This window comes from Lepidochelys kempii, chromosome 1, assembly GCF_965140285.1.
Source record: "Lepidochelys kempii isolate rLepKem1 chromosome 1, rLepKem1.hap1, whole genome shotgun sequence".
Taxonomy (NCBI): domain Eukaryota; kingdom Metazoa; phylum Chordata; order Testudines; family Cheloniidae; genus Lepidochelys; species Lepidochelys kempii.
In genome coordinates this window covers 303,687,591-303,699,749 of record NC_136380.1, presented here as the reverse complement: position 1 = coordinate 303,699,749, position 12,159 = coordinate 303,687,591, and positions in this window count along the sequence as shown.

Below are 12,159 nucleotides of genomic sequence, written 5' to 3'. Positions count from 1 at the left end.
AGACATCCCATTCCTCTCGGAATATCAGTCATGCCCTAATGGCACTTTCAGACACATACTACTGTATCAATTTTGCTAGTAGTTAAAGAATAGAAAACTTAGAATTAAAAGTTACTAAGAGAATGCTTTTGACACACAAGCTCTGTTTCAACTGCACAGTGAAGTGGTTTATTGACAAATTTGATTTTGTTGCAAGGACCTAAGCGCTCATTGTTTACTGAATACCAACAGTGTATCTGGTATCTGACATGAGAAAAACATGGTTCCTAACTCCAAAGTGTTTACAGTCCAAATCCTTATGTAAAGTAGTGTTACCCCCTTTATACCCAAATAGCTATTCAAATTTCAAATTCGAAGGAGTCTGGTATTGTCTTTGATGGAATCTTGTTTATTTATAAGGAACATACAAAACTTCGCTTCTCTGAATGTAGGAGGAACCCAGAACAAAAAGGATCAGTTTCTTAACTTACAGCCCTATACCTCTTCACCAACACCAGACCCAAAAGCTCTCTCACCTTTTTTCCAGGGTCACACTATGCTCAGTAGTTATTGCTTGGCTTACTTGCTTTTTGCTCTGTTGCTCTCTCTCTGTTCTTGTCTTTTCTCAGTTTGAATGTTCTCTAACCCCTCTCTCTCCTCTACCCAAACACTCAGCAAAACCCCTCCAACCACTCAGTTCAAAGACTCCTGGGTGGGTTCAAAGACTCCTTTTGTCTTAGGTGGGAACTTGTGATTTACTTATCCTTACAGTTATGTTAATTGAAGGATGTGTTCTCACCCATCAGTCTCAGTGAGGTTTTATCTCTACCAATACAAGGTTTTCACCCCTCTCATAACGGTAGCAATGCCTTTGGATAACTAAGGTCTGGTCTAAACTAGAATTAGGTTGACACAAGGCAGCTTAGATCAACCTAACTATTGATGTGTCTACACTTAAACTTTGCTCCCGCCAACAAAACTGGCCTGCTACACTGACTTAATAACTCCACCTCCACGAGCGGTGTAGGGTCAAGATCGATGTAGTTATGTCAACGCAGTGTCATTGTAGATCCTGTGTTTTTTACATTGATTGTTACTGGCTTTTAGGAGCCATCCCACAATGCCCCACACTGACAGTCTGATCTATACAAGCGCTCCTGGTGAGGACATGCACCGCTGACACAAGGAGCAAATTGTAGTCATGCACAGGCAATGTAGTTACTGCAGTGGCTGTATGCCAACGTAAGTTAGGTTGACTTAATTTTGTAGTGCAGACGTGGCCTTATATACAGTCTGTCTTTTGTATACAGAACTAACATGCATGAGATAAACATGTTAAAAAGTTCTAGAAATATGTTACCATAAAGTTGAATGCAATTTACATAGCCAGATGATGAAAAGTTGTCTTAAAATCTGACTAAAATACACTGATAAATGGGTTACTAGTGTTCTTTTTCATTAGAAGAGTTTATAATAGGATCCCAGAGAAAATGGTCATGTGTCAGGCATATCATTGTTCTAAAAATATCTTCATTCTGATATCATTTGTAAAAAATGTATCTAATTCCAAAGTGCCACTTGTGCCCAGGTAACATTTTCCAGTTTATAGAATTATGTGATTTTTATTCTGAAATAGTAAGTCTGAAGAATGTCTAAAACACAAACCCCAAGTTTCAGAACATTGAAGTACCTTATCTTTTGGAGGTGTGGGAAGGATTTCTAATAGCATGATTGTACACCAGCATTACAATTTAGAGTACTCTTGTCTTGAGCAAAATTTTGGCACAGTCTAGAGAATTTGACAATCTTTATTGCATTGCCTGAAAAGCAATTTAACTTGAAAGGCTTCATCTTCCCCAAATTGATACAAGTCGAACACATAAAAGAAGCTTTAGTTACTGCATGAAATTGACAGTTGGACTCTGAAGAAAAATTAAATATAGTCTACAAAAGACATTAAAATACATAATAAGCATAAGACAATCTCTAAATAGCAAAAGATACATTTCCATTTGTACCCAGAAATACTGGAATACAAAAAAAAAAAGTTTTAACTATGGTAAATTAAACTCAGTGATGAGTAGTGTTGGTTGTTCCCGAACTTATACAATATTGTTCTTTTTATACTATTTAGGACTGATCCCAATCTAACCTACTGTTTATTAAACCCAAACATTTTGTTAAAAAAACCCTATCATCTATTTTTATAGAAATAATCTGATTAACTATAATTTAGTTAAGTGCTTTGACTTGCATCTATTTGGCTATATTTCATACTTCTATGGAATTACGTATTGTGCTTCTATTAAGGGATGTTTAAAAAGTAACAAAAGTCTTTGCCACTGGTTGGTTCATACTAAATCATTTGGCCTCTTGCACATACATTTTCAATGCTTGTTATGCTTTGAAAACTAAATGTATTCTGAGATTCACTGCAGGATCAACTTGTTCATAAATTAACGCAAAGAATGAGATACTACAGGTTGGCTGTATTAAAATCTATAAAACTATCACTCAGTCCTAGAACGCAGGAGATACTATAGCTTCAGGTTTTTATTTCTTTTTAAGTCAACGTAATTGGCTGATTGATAGAAGGGGCAGAGCAGAAAATCAAGAAAAATAGAAAAAAGTACTTTCTTTCATTCGTGAAATATACACCTGCAGTGGCATGGTGGGTGATTACCATTTAAAGTATAAAAACTGTGAAATAACACAAGCTTTTTGTCTCTTTAAAATATTGCAGTTGCAGATCTAATTAGTTATCTTAGAAGATAAAAATGTATCGATCTATTCCTGAATTCTGCATTTCATAATCCAATGAATCACATGGCATAACAAGACCTTATCATTTACCACTATGTGTAACTTACTTTGTTGACAGTTTTTAGCTGAGTAAAGTTTGCTCTTATATATGCTAAGTAATAAACTCTGGGGCTTACTCTAGGTGATTATTCTGGGTTGCCTTCATGTATTATTCTTTTGTCTTCTTTGCAATGAAGAAGCCTGCATAAGGCCATGAAAGCTCTGGAAACCGGCTCCACATCAGTTTGATTGAGTCAGCAAGTAATCAACTTGTAGGGAAGAGCTCCAGATTTAACTGGATGAATAATCACCTCAAAAAGAATATTAGGTATAAGCAGATTAGAAGGGAAGAAGAGATTGATCAGTAAAGAAAGCAACATCTTGGAGGTTTAAGAATGTAGGGATAAAGTGAGTTTGGCAATTCTGAGTTAGATCTTTCAAAGGAAATTAAAATAAACAGTAGAAGATTCTTTAGCCATATACATAGAAAGAGAAGAAGTGGGGCCAGTATGCAGCCAAGATGGGGTACAGATCAAAGATAATGTAGGAATAGCTGGAAATCTAAGTGCCTCAGTCTTCAGTAAAAATGATAATGCAGAACATGGGAGCAAAGATAGGATGGCAAATGAGAATGAGTGTATAGAAGTGGAAATTACCACATGTGATGTGGGGAAAAAAGCTCAGCGTTTAATGGTCTGAAATTAAGGAAACCAGACAATCTCTGTCCCGGAATACTTGGAACTGCAAGTCTAGCAGCAAGGAGTTTTAATAACTATAAAATTGGGGGTGATACCATATGACTGGAGAATAGCAAAGGTAGTACCTATATTTAAGAAAGGAAAAAAGTGATCTGAGCAAGTACAGACCCATTAGTCTGAATTCAGTAAAACACAAGGCTGTAGAAAATGTTTTGAAGGAAATAATCTGGGACATGTTGGTAAATGGAAACTGGGATGAAATGCAACAGGGGTTTACCAAAGGTGGATTGTGCTAGACTAATCTGATATCTATCTTTGAGATGACTGATTCCTTAGACAAGAAAAATTCAACTGAGCTAATCTATGTGGACAACTATAAAGCATTTGACATGGTACCACATGAGAAATTAGATCATAGAATCATAGAATATCAGGATTGGAAGGGACCTCAGGAGGTCATCTAGTCCAACCCCCTGCTCAAAGCAGGACCAATCCCCAATTAAATCATCCCAGCCAGGGCTTTGTCAAGCCTGACCTTAAAAACTTCTAAGGAAGGAGATTCTACCACCTCCCTAGGTAACGCATTCCAGTGTTTCACCACCCTCCTAGTGAAAAAGTTTTTCCTAATATCCAACCTAAACCTCCCACACTGCAACTTGAGACCATTACTCCTTGTCCTGTCCTCTTCTACCACTGAGAATAGTCTAGAACCATCCTCTCTGGAACCACCTCTCAGGTAGTTGAAAGCAGCTATCAAATCCCCCCTCATTCTTCTCTTCTGCAGACTAAACAATCCCAGTTCCCTCAGCCTCTCTTCATAAGTCATGTGTTCCAGACCCCTAATCATTTTTGTTGCCCTTCGCTGGACTCTCTCCAATTTATCCACATCCTTCTTGTAGTGTGGGGCCCAAAACTGGACACAGTACTCCAGATGAGGCCTCACCAATGTCGAAACTGAAGACAGGGATTAATACAGAAAGAACTGGCTAAAGGGAGATGACAAGATTGTCCTGAAAGGAGAGCTATCATTGAAGGTCTGGGAGGAGGTTACTGGTGGAGTTCCTCAAGTATTGTCTTGGGATATTTTACTTAATATTTTCATTAATGACCTTTGCACAAAAAGTAGGGGTGTGCTAATGAAGTTTGCTGATGACAGAAATTTGGAGGCATCGTCAATACAGAAGAGAGTTGGATAATTATACGGGATGAACTGGAAGATCTAGAGGACTGGAGCAATAGAAATGGGATGAAATGTAACAGTACAAAGTGTAAGATTGTGCACTTTGGGACTAACAACAAGAATTTGTGCTGTAAAATGGGGGCTTATCAGTTGGAAACAGCAGAGGAGGAGAATGACCTGGATGTATTAACTGATCACAGTATGACTGTGAGCCAACAATGTGATCTGGTGGTGGGGAGGCATGGGAAAGAGAAGGCAGATGCAAACTTAGGATGTATCATGTGAGGTGTTTCCAGTAGACATAGGGAAGCATTAATGTCATTGTACAAAGTCATTATCGGGAACACTGTACAGTTCTGGTTACCCATGTTCAAGAAAGATGAATTCAAACTGGAACAGGTGCAGAGAAGGTCTATTAGGATGATCAGGAGGATGGAGAGCCTATCTTACCAGAGGAGACTCTTGGTATGACAACACAGGAATAAAAGACAGGTGGCACTGCCATGGCCGGCCCAAGTCAGCTGATTGGGCTCACAGTGCTAAAAATCACTGTGTAGAAATTTAAGCTCCTGGAAGTGGCCATCACACCCCTGTGGCCCCTGGGGGGGCGCATGTGGCTCAGCACACTGCCCCTCTCTGCAAACACCACCCCCGCAGATCCCACTGGCCGCAGTTCCTCATTCCCGGCCAATGGGAGCTGCGGAGGCGGTGCTTGCAGGCAGGAGCAGTGCACATAGACCCATGCCCCCTCCCTTCCCCCAGGGCCTCAGGGCATGCTGGCCAGTTCCAGGAGCAGCGCGTGGCCAGGGCAGGCAGGGAGCCTGCCTTAGCCCTGCTGTGCCACCGGACTTTTAGTGGCTGGAGATTGCGAATGACTGGCAGAGGCCCAGGATTGACCAGTCAATTGCGATCTACTGGTTGGTGACCACTGATATGCAGGATGAATGCAGAATGACCACCATAGCTTCTACTTAAGGATGCTTTACCACACATAGTAGAAAGTCCTTTAACATAAGGAAAACAAGGAGACTCCATACGTTGATTTAATGTAATCTGTGGAATCCTCTTATTATACTAAATTGCTATGTTGTATAAAGGAATTGAGATAGGAGGTAGGAAAAGCTACAGCAGCTGAAGTGATGACAGGAAACATAAGAATTGTCCTTGGCTGTCAGGATTGTTATGTTTGAACATTTAAAACCAATGGAATCTCCAGAAGTAGCAGACCAAGGAAGCCCATAGAGCCTCATTGCACAGATAAGCCACAAAGCCTGCCAATTGTTTATCAGTGTCAGGATTGTTTAATTTGCGTGCCCTAAAGTTAAGATCCTAAATATACATTTAAGTGAATAAAAGAAACCTGATTTTCAGAGCTGTTGAGATTCTGTTGAAGTCAGAGGTACCTAGCACCTCTGAAAAAATCAGGTGAAAGCTTTTAATTAGGTGCTTAAATATGGATTTAGGTGATTAACTTCCAGATTTAGAAACTTTAGCCTAGAATCTTACTGCAAACCTGCCATGGACAACAATGATTAATTGGTTTCAAGTCTTCATTCAGAAAGCTGTGCACAGGATCTACTGTATGATAAAAGCTTGGTACAGTATATCAAAAGTACTTTAGCAGAGCTTTGCCAAGTAAGAAGACATGTCCCCTGACCATTGATAAAAGACAGCTTTAGTGCTACAGCAACAGGATTTGGATGAATAACCTATTGGGCTCTGCTTGCATGAGCAAGAAACAAAACAAACAAACAAACAAACAATATTACAGGAGAAAGATGGAGAGAGCACAAGAACAGCATATCATGGAAATGTTGCACAAAATATATTTTATGGATGATAAACTAATGCCAAAGCTGAAATAAAGTGCAAAGACAGGATAATAATCTCTTTTTTATTTTAATGTCTATTAATATGCTGTACTCTGTATAATGCCATGAGAGGGATACAAATATATTAAGTGTTATATAATAACAGTGATCTTTAAACACAAAGTCTTTATTCAGGTAGAACTCCTCTTGGCTAACTGAGTGTCTAGAAGCAGGACAGAATTCAGTCAGGCCCCACAAGACTATGTGCCACTTTGTCGAACAGGAGACTAATGCCTTCAAAAGAGGGTGAAGTCGTATTTCTTTCCAGTTCTTCAAAATCTTTTCCTCTTTCTCTCAGTAAAGGTAAGAAACTCATATCAATTACAATAACTTCGCTGAAATTGTATGTACATTTTCTGTTTTAAGCAGCATGGAATTATTGGCCCAGATTTTCAGCTGCATTCAGGGAATGTAGAACACAGATGAGATGGGGTATAGAGACAGGTGGCTTTAAGCCACACCAGCATTCCCTTGATCCTGAAGTTCCTCTGCAGTGGTCCAGTCCCACAACATAATTTAGCGCAGTCTACTCTAACTTTTGCCTACTGCATGTACCCCCCAAGGGGTAGTTCCAACAACCGAGGATTACTGGGTGCAGGAATGCACCAGCTATTATCTTTTCTCCTGGCCAATCCTTCAACAGCTTCAGGCAGTAGGGGTGGTATAGAAAACACTACCGGGGCTCTAGGCCCCCTGAGGATTCCTTACACGGGTCCTGCTGAGATGGCAGCTTTATGGTTTATTATCAGTGAAGTTGCAGTTGTTCAAGGTGAGCAATGCAGGTTAAAGAAAATGTTTGACAATTACCTTTCAAACTGACCAGGAAAATATTGTGAGAACTTGCCTGAAAGTTGTCTAATAGAATCTATACCTTACTTATAATTAAGAGGCACTCTGAAGCAAGATCCACAAAGTCATTTTGGTGTCCAGCTGCCTCTTTAGGCACCTAAATTCACCATTAGACACCACTGACATTCTCAAAACTCCTTTCTAGCTGCCATCTAATCCCATAGGTGCCTGATTTTCTACTTGTCAGTATTCGCAGCCACCTAAGGGCTAACGCCACTCCACAGCTAACTTCAGAGCTCTAGTTCAAGTCAAGCTCAAATGTCATTCTGGGACATATTAACAGGAGTGTTGTATGTAAGACATGGAGGTAATTGTTCCACTCTACTAGGCAATGGAAAGATCTCAGCTAGGATATTACATCCAGTTTCCGGCACCACACTTTTGGAAAGATGTGAACAAATTGGAAAGAATCCAAAGGAAAGCAACAAGAGTGAGAAGAGATTTGGAAAACATGACCCATGAGAAAATGTTGAAAGAATTGGGCACATTTTGTCTAGAGAAGACAGCTGAGGGATGAGGGGAACCTGGTACAGTCTTCAAAAATGTAAAATGTTGTTGTAAAGAATTCGGTCATTAGTTGTTCTCCATGTCCACTGAGGGTAGGACAAGAAGTCATCAGCTTTGTTTGCAGCAAGGAAAGTTGAGGTTAGATATTGAAGTTTTTTCTCACTATATGGATAGTTAAGCACTGGAACAGGTTACCTAGGGAGGCTGTGGAATCCCCACCATTGGAGGTTTTTAAGAACAGGTTAGACAAATGCCTGCCAGGGATGGTCTAGGTTTACTTAGTCCTGCCTCGGTGCAGGGGGGTGGACTAGAGGCTTCTTGAGGTCCCTTCTAGCTCTATATTTCTATGCTTCTAAAATGAATCCCAAAGCGGGATTCTCAAATTAGGCACCCCCCAGCCTATTTACCAGCAGAGCTATCCCTTTCCTCTGCATTTCAGTCTTGACTAGTTTAGGCAGCTCCCTGCTCAGCTTGCTGGCTTCTGAGGATCCCTTTCCAATGCACCTAACTCTTTCTATATATGGGGAGCCTGGGTGCCTAGCTCAGGGTTGAGGATTCCAGGGTGCCTACAAGTTAGGCATTGCAATGCTAAGCAGAGCAACAACCAAGCACCTTTGTGGTTCTGGCCGCCCCTGCCTTTTCTCAAGTTCACACTGGGTTTCAGTAAAGCAGCTGGCACTTAAACAAAAATGAGTGATTTGAACAAGGGATGTTATTTGTTTAGTTGGCTATTGAGCACTAATTTTTATTTCTTTTTATTTTCTGAATTTAGAAAAATCTGGATGGTTAGATAGAAAGTTATTGGCATCAAATGTGTGACCTCGGACCCGAGACCAAGAAGAAATGGATGCCGGTGATTCAAACAGGTCCACCTGTGTGACATTATTAACATGAACTGGGACCGTATAGATCACTATTGCAACCAAGGTCCTATAGTTGCACCAAATCTTGTACAAATGAGGTCAAGTAAGGTGTCTATGAAAAGGTTGTAATTTGCTGCTTATGATTATGCTGTCTATATGTGTGTATCATTTTTGTATGTGAAGTTATAAATATGGGCTATGTACTTGTATGTCAATGTGCTGGATTCTAAGTAGCATTAGTGAAGCATTTGGTTAGCTTCTTGAGAAAGAATTCTTCAGATTAAGTGCCCAATCAAGAAACACTTAACTGACTATGGACCTTGGGAGACTCCAATCCACACATGAAGAACGTTCAAGGTAACATATGAGCAATGGCTGCTCTACCTATAAAGAATTGAGTCATGCATGGACATGTGACTTGCCTATGTAACTCCAAACTCCATCTTGCTGTTGTGATTTTCCACCATAAGAACAAAGGGGTTTCCTTCCACGTGGCAGAGGATATAAAAGACCCTGGAAATCCCTCCATTTGGTCTTCAATCCTGCTTCTGACCTCTGGAGGAACAGTGCTTGAAACTGAAGCTTTGAACAAAGGATTGGATGACCCATCCAAACTGCGATGTTTGTACTTCAGAGACTTGATTGGTTTAAATCAGCAGTAATCCCATCAAGCCTAAAGCAAGCCTGAAACAAGCCTGAACTAAGAACTTTGCAATTGTTGTATGTGTATTTGATTCCATTTAACCAATTTTAACTCTATCTATATTTCTTTCTTTTTATGAATAAACCTTTAGATTTTAGATTCTAAAGAATTGGCATTGGCATGATTTGTGGGTAAGATCTGACTGCTATATTGACCTGGGTCTGGGGCTTGGTCCTTTGGGACCGGGGGAACCTTTTTCTTTTACTGAGGTATTGGTTTTCAGAACCATTCATCCCCATAAGGAGTGGTGTTGGTGGTGATACAGGAAAACTGAAGTGTCTGAGGGAATTGCTTGTATGACTTCTGGTTAGCCAGTGGGGTAAAACCAAAGTCCTCTCTGTTTGGCTGGTTTAGTGTGCCTTAGTAGTGAAAGACCCCGAGCCTTGGGCTATGACTGCCCTGCTCTAAGCTATTTGTTCTGAATTGATACTCAGTAGTGTCCCGTGAAAGGCTGCTTTGTTACAACCTGAAAATAAGTTAATATTAATCAATAGTTTCAACAGACTGATGTAGGTGTGTTTAGAATAATGCCTCACTGCTTTGATGGCATTCTTTCCCTTGGTGATGGTTCTTCTAGAATGACTGACCAGAAACAAGACAACATAGAATCATAGAATCATAGAATATCAGGGTTGGAAGGGACCTCAGGAGGTCATCTAGTCCAACCCTCTGCTCAAAAGCAGGGACCCATCCCCAATTAAATCATCCCAGCCAGGGCTTTGTCAAGCCTGACCTTAAAAACTTCTAAGGAAGGAGATTCCACCACCTCCCTAGGCAACGCTTCACTGTATTAGGACTCCAGAAATGTAGGTTCTATTCCCTGCATGACACATTGACTTTCTGTGCAATTTTTCCCTCCCATCCTTTGTCTGTCTTGTCAATTCAGACTTATCTCTTTGGGGCAGGAAATGTTGGCACAATGCCTAGCATACTGGACTGCTAGGCACTACTGCAATATAAATAATAATGAATAGGAGAAGGCCGTGCTCATGGCTTTGGAAGCCATGGTCAAACAGTGGTCAAAATGATGGTCAAACACCACAAAGTTCAGTTGAATGCAGTGAGTTCAATGTGGTTCGTATTGAATTATATGAATTATATGAGTTTTACAATTACAATAACATTAATTGACTGTAACCATAACATCACTTGTGGATGGAGTGTATGTGTACTTCAAAGTGTTCTAACGACAATCAAAGGAATGTTAGATAAAAAAAATAGGTGTAGCCTGAAGCCAGTTTGTCATCTGGGCTTATGCCCTCTGAAGCCTGCGGGTGTTTAACCCTTACGTTTGTGTATTTATCCTCTCTAATGTAATAGTGGATGGTTTTGTTAACCACATAACAAATTTTGTTTGAGTCCTACTAAACTTTTAGCCTCAACTGATATTGTGACAGTGAATTCCTTAAGTTAATCAAGCAGTTCCTTTTATCAGTTATAAGTTTGTTTCAGATTGAAGTAACAACTAAATATTAGCATCAGTTTATAAAAGATGTCAGACTTGTGTCTCGCTACCGTCATCTGGGAAGATGATTAAATACTGATCTGGGGACGCTATTTGCCCTGTTTGCTCCCTGCGATGATTTTGATTATTTATCGTTTGCCATATGTCACTTCATTGTCAAAAAATGGAACAAGGTCTCTGATTCAAAACTTGACATCTAAATAGACAGACATATAAACAAGGAATGGGACAAAAAGTGTTGAGGGGGGAGAAGAGAGTGATTGAGCAGTGAAGTTAAACAAACAGCATGTTTATCCCCATGATTCTTAATGAGTGGTCTATTAAACTTCGATGACAGCAAGCCTAGGGTTAATGGCCTATCAGTATTTCCCTCACAGAATCATGACCCACCAAACTTTCAAATATTTTACTGTACATTGAAAGCAGACCACACAATTGAAAATATGACCATTTTAAGGTTGTGTAACAGTCCAGATTATCTGATGTCAGATTAATTGGGGCACAGTTAGTCCAAGTGGGGTCAGAGGGAGCTGTGAAACTCAACGTTGAAAAAACAAAAATTCAGAAAAACATCTACAAGACACAAGAACAAGCATTTTTCGTCTGAAAATCCAGATAACGTTTTTGTATTGGTTCTTGCCAGCCTATCAGATGAGCTTCCTACTTTATGTGGGAAAAACATAATCAAAACAAATGATTAAATAAATGAAAGTTTGGAGCCTGAATAACTTTGGGGATCTGAGTCTTCATTCTCAGAGAAAATATGTATCTTCTCGCCAAACAATTCCCCCCAACTCCTATTAAAAATCCCCCATTGGGGCTGTTCCAGTCTCTCTCCTTTAATGTGGCTCAGATTATCTAATGGCCATTTGCTAGATGAAGAGAATTAGCCTTCAATGACCAGTTGAAAAGGGGTAACACTCACCTCAAGCAAGCGCCCCCCCTAACTGGGTGCATGTGCCTGCATTCTTTTAGTCTACAGTGACCTTTGTCAGTGGTTTCTCAGGTGGGTTTCAGTGACTCAGCCCTCCAGTGACTTGGCTGGAGGGCTGAGTCACTGAAACCCACCTGAGAAACCACTGACAAAGGTCACTGCAGACTTCCGGGGTTTACAGTCCAATGGGGCCTATCCCAGTACCTCTCCTTTGGCAACATTGATGTCGCCCTCCCCAGGCTCAGTCTTTAAATAGTCTGGCCCTAGTATGGGGTAGTACCCCCCAGGGCTTCCTCCCTATAGACAAT